Below are 5,644 nucleotides of genomic sequence, written 5' to 3'. Positions count from 1 at the left end.
GAGACGGAAGCTGGTGACGCGAGGCCATGCCTCGCGAGGCGCTTGCACGAGACGCATTCTTGTGGCGCGAGACAAAAGCTGGTGGCGCAGGGCCATGCCCTGCAAGGCGCCTGCACGAGACGCTTGCTTGTGGCGCGAGATGAAAGCTTGTGGCTTGAGGCCATGCCTCGCGAAGTCCCCTTGCGAGACGCACGCTCGTGGCGTGAGACGGAATCTTGTGGCTCGAGGTTGTGCCTCATGAGACGCTTGCGTGAGACAAAGGTATGCGAGCGCAAGGTTGTGCCTCGCGAGGCTTATGGCGCAGGGTGCAAAACCAGTCTTGGCTATTTGCATTCCGAGCCTTTATTTTGAGGGTCACGAGGTGGGGCCTTGTGCAACTAAAATTCTAATATCCACAACTCCCATAATGGGATTAGTTACACGTAAATTATGTTTTCTTTCCCATAACATAGGCTTGTGGGTCCAATTTGTCATTCGATGGGCCTATAAAGAGGTTATGAAGCCCATGACCATATCGAAAAATGTGATTTTCTAGTACTGTCACGAGGCTAGTTGCACGTATCCCCATGTCAGTCGACGTCTAGGGACATCCCCTTTGCCATTGGTATAGAGTCGAGACAACAACACAATCTCTGCAGCCACTAACTATGTCAAGTACATGTCTGTGGTCCTGAATGCCTCTCTGACTGACACCAAACATTAGAGTTCTCCTTTCATGGAGAGGGGTCCTCGAGGTTTGTTGGGTTGATTGCCTCTAGAGGAGATTTTTTAGAGCATTATAACGACTTGGGAGACTACTTCCCGTTTAGAAGATGATTCTATTGATGAACCCCCGAGTTCAATCTTTAGTAGTGAGCAAACGACACTTCTGCACATCGGGCTCCAGGTCCCCGAGGAGAACTGAACGACACAACCCATTAAGACCACGTTGTCGTCTGTAGAAAAGATGAACAACCATAATATTTTGTATTATTATTATAGTAATTTATTTGATTTAGTTGTCTATAAATAAATAAATAAATAAGAGCACTTTTCTATTTAAAATTAGGTGAGGAGCCATTTATCTAGAAGGGTCTTGAACTCAACAATTGATTACCCACCGTAGCATCAAGTATTACATCAAAAGTATATGAGAAAATGAGTATGAGTAAAAGTATCCACTCAATTGATGCTAACCTCAACCATGATTTGTGGGTGAAACTCCGCAAACTTGAGAATGACCTTGACATCCTCTATCACAAACAAGAGAAGTAATGGGCTGCCAGCTCGAAAAATAGTTGGCTTAAGCTAGGGGATAAAAATACTACCTACTTCCATCGTAGCGCTACTTGTCGCAAACGCAAGAATAACAGTGAGAGGCTATCCAATGTCGTCGACTCTTCAGTTGAAGGTCAGCAGGATATTTCTTTGATCTTCCAAGATTACTTCACCCAGTTGTTTACCTTGGACCAACCAAATGAAGATACCACTAATCGGGTCCTTAATGCCATTCCTGTTAAAGTCACGAATCCTATGAGTGATTAGCTCACCAAACCTTTTTCTCTAGAGGATGTCAAGATGGATTTATTCCAAATGAATCCTAACTCCAACCCTGGTGAAGATGGCTTATGTGTTGCTTTTTATCAAAAAAAAATTGGGTCGATGTAGGTGAGGATGTCAGTGATTTTTTCTTGGCTTTTTTAAATGGTGATTGCAACATTCGAAGCATCAACAAGAATCTCATTGCCCTCATTCTGAAAGTTAATGAGCCAGCTATTCCAGTAGATTTTAGGCCTATAAGCATATGCAATGTTATCTACAAAATCATTGCAAAAGCCATGACTAACAGATTGAGAGAAATTTTAGGTGCTGTCATTTCAGAAAACCAGAGTGCTTTTATCCCTAGAAGGCTATGATTGGCTTTGAATGTGTGAATGCCCTTAAGCGCCGCATCACTAGTAAATCTGGAGCATTTGCTCTTAAGCTCGATATGTCCATGGCCTATGATCATGTTGAGTGGCCTTTTCTATGCAGTATCATGAGAAAACTTGGCTTTCATGAAATTTGGATCAACAAGGTCCTTGCTTGCATCTCATCTATGCATTATTCAATCATCATTAATGGAGAAATCTACGGTCATATCATTCCCCAGCATGGCCTTAGGCAAGGTGACCCTCTCTCCCCCTTCTTATACCTTTTGTGTGCTGAAGGGTTATCTACCCTTGTAAAATGGGACTGTGAGGCAGGATTGTTATCTGGGATTACTTGTGGTACAAATGGGCCATCCATTTCTCACCTTTTCTTTGCAGATGATAGTCTTTTTTTCTTCAAAGCCCCCACGGGGGCTTGTGGATGCTTTAAAGAGATTCTTGAATGGTACAATCAGGCTTCTAGGCAATTGGTCAACTTCAACAAATCTGCTGTGTGTTTCAATTCCACTATTTCTGAAGAAGATCGCACATCCATGTCTAATATTCTTGATGTGAACATTTTTTCCTACCATGAGAAATATCTTTGTATTCCCTATTTTGCAGGAGCGAATAAAAGAGGCCTTTTTCAATCAACTCGCAACCGCATTTGGAGTAAGCTTTTTAGTTGGAGGCTAAAATTTTATCTATAGAAGGGAGAGAGGTCTTACTTAAGGCTGTCATCCAGACTATTCCTTCTTATTCCATGAATCTCTTCAGGCTTCATGCGGCCCTTTTACATGAAATATACAAACTGTGTGCCCGATTTTGGTGGGGTGGTGATGACATTAAGAGGAAAATCCACTGGTGTAAATGGGAAAATTTGTGTTGGCACAAAAATGTGGGGGGCCTTGGCTTCAGGGACCCCTTCTTGTTCAATCAAGCCCTCATGGCTAAACAAGCTTGGCGTCTACACTCTCATCCTAATGCTCTAGTTAGTAAGGTGATGAAAGGGCTCTACCATCATCTTGAGTCATTTCTCCATGCCAAAGGTTCTAGTAATGCCTCCTACATTTGGCACAGTATCCTCTGGGGTCGCGACCTTATTAATATTTGTGCGAGATGGAAAATTGAAAATGGTCGTGATGTGTCTATCTACATGGATAAATGGATTCCAAGAGGCTCAGGATTCCTATCCATATCATCCCGCTCTCTTCCCCCCGAGGCTAAGGTTGACTTTCTTCACCTCCCCTCTGGTGGATGGAATGCCTCGTTGATTGCTCAATCATTCATTCAGGAAGAAGCTGAGGCCATTCTCTCCATTCCTATGACCATTTCAGATGGAAAAGACTTCCTCGTATGGCATCATTATAAATCAGGATACTACACTGTTCGAAGTGGTTATTGGCATGCTGTTCGATTACATGGGCTGGGCCAAGCTGAAACATCCCAAGGTGCCCCTAGGTGGTGGAAAAGACTTTTTTCCCTTTGTCTATCTCAAAAAATTAAAATTTTCATTTGGAAGGCCTCCCGTAACTGGCTCCCCACTTTCAGTAACCTTCATCACCAAGGTATGAATGTTGAGGAGACCTACCCAGTCTGTCTGAGAGGCCTTGAGTCTAGTTTCAATGTTGTGTGGGGTTGTCTCGGTCTGGCTTCAATTAGAAATCAAGTTTGTGATAACATTAGCCTTCCTTCTTTTTGGCATATGGACATTTATGATTTTATGATGGAACTTTCTAACACTCTTTGTAATCATGAGTTAGAAAGAATGATCAAAGTGTTATGGATGATCTAGTTCTTTAGAAATAAGTTTGTGAATGAAGGGATCAAGCTCAAAGATGAAAAGGTGTCCTTGTGGGCTCTATATTACGTCCATCGCTATCAATGTTGTAACGCCCTACTCCCTTAGAGCCGTTACTAAGTGATTTTTGAAGGTGCAATTAACTCGCTAATCAAGGTAGAGAGAATGTCCTATCGGGAGCAGCTAAGGACTTCTCTATTTCTGAGATGGGTTTGTTGAAGTACAAAGGACGGATTTGTGTTCCGATTGATCCAGACATTCGGCGAGAGATTCTGGACGAGTCTCATACCACTCCTTACTCCTTACACCCAGGTTCTACGAAGATGTACCATGACCTGAAGGTTTTGTATTGGTGGTCAGGCATGAAGAGGGACGTGGTGGATTATGTGGCTAGATGCCTAACCTGTCAGCAGATTAAGGCAGAACACCAGAGGCCAGCAGGATTATTACAGCCTCTTGGGATTCCCGAGTGGAAATGGGAAGATATTGCCATGGACTTTGTGGTAGGATTGCCAAAGACCGTGGGTCAGCATGACTCGGTATGGGTGATTGTGGACAGGTATACGATGCCCGCCCAGTTCTTACCTGTGAAGATGACTTATACTGTGGAGCAGTATGCAGAGCTTTATGTTAAGGAGATTGTTCGACTTCATGGGGCTCCGAGGTCGATAGTATCCGACAGAGACCCCACTTTCACTTCCAAGTTTTGGAAGAGCCTGCAGAAGGCTATGGGCACGCAGCTTCGGTTTAGTACCGCTTATCATCCTCAGACGGATGGACAGTCTGAGAGGACAATTCAGATACTGGAGGACATGTTACGAGCGTGTGTGTTGGATTTTGAGGGATCTTGGAGTAAGTATCTCCCTCTGATTGAGTTCTCGTACAATAATAGTTATCAGGCGACTATCGGAGTGGCTCCGTATGAGATGCTGTATGGAAGAAAGTGCAGATCACCGATTCACTGGGAGGAGGCAGGGGAGAGAAGGTATTTAGGTCCTGAGATGGTTCAGAGGACCAATAAGGCACTTGAGAAAATTAGAGCTCGTATGCTCGCCTCCCAGAGTCGCCAGAAGAGTTATTCAGATCTGAAACGCAGGAACGTGGAATTTCAGGTTGGTGACCATGTATTCCTCAGGGTTTCACCCCTGAGAGGAGTAAAACGATTTGGCGTTCGGGGCAAGCTGAGTCCCAGGTTTGTTGGTCCATTCGAAGTTCTAGAGCGAGTTGGGGAGGTGGCTTACAGGTTAGCAATGCCTCCAGCTCTATCAGGGGTTCATGACGTGTTTCATGTATCCATGCTTCGGAAGTATGTTTCGGACACTACTCATGTGTTGAGCTATGAGAACTTGGAGTTGGATCGGGAATTATCGTACGAAGAAAAGCCTGTTCAGATCCTGGATAGGAAGGACAAGGTCTTGAGGAGCAAGACAATCGCCTTGGTTAAAGTACTGTGGAGGAATAGCAAGGTCGAAGAGGCGACGTGGGAACTGGAATCGGATATGCGGGAGCGGTATCCCGAGTTATTCAGGTAAATTTCGAGGACGAAATTTTCATGAGGAGGGGATAGTTGTAACGACCCCAAATTCGGTATTAAGGCTTAGGGCCTGAGATAGCGTGCCTGGAGGGCATAATGGAATTCCGTGTGGGTCTTTAATGGGTTTTATGCATGATTATGATTTAGTGCACGTTTTATGATTATGTGATTAATTGTGGTGCATGATTATGTGAATTAATATGCATGTAGACCTGATTGAGCATATTTGTAATTTGGCCATGTTGGGCATGACTATGTTGATACCTGTGATCTATGACTCGAGACGATCCTAGAACGAGCGGGTTAGCGGGAAGTCAAAGCGGGAACCTGTACCAGGCTTGGGTTAAGCCTGGGGAGTTAATCGAGAATTTGGGAATGTATTTGGTGATTTATTAGGCATTGGGTAGCAAACGGGAATTA

The sequence above is a fragment of the Humulus lupulus genome, chromosome 3, assembly GCF_963169125.1.
Source record: "Humulus lupulus chromosome 3, drHumLupu1.1, whole genome shotgun sequence".
Classification (NCBI taxonomy): domain Eukaryota; kingdom Viridiplantae; phylum Streptophyta; class Magnoliopsida; order Rosales; family Cannabaceae; genus Humulus; species Humulus lupulus.
Note: the sequence above shows the minus strand (reverse complement) of the source record.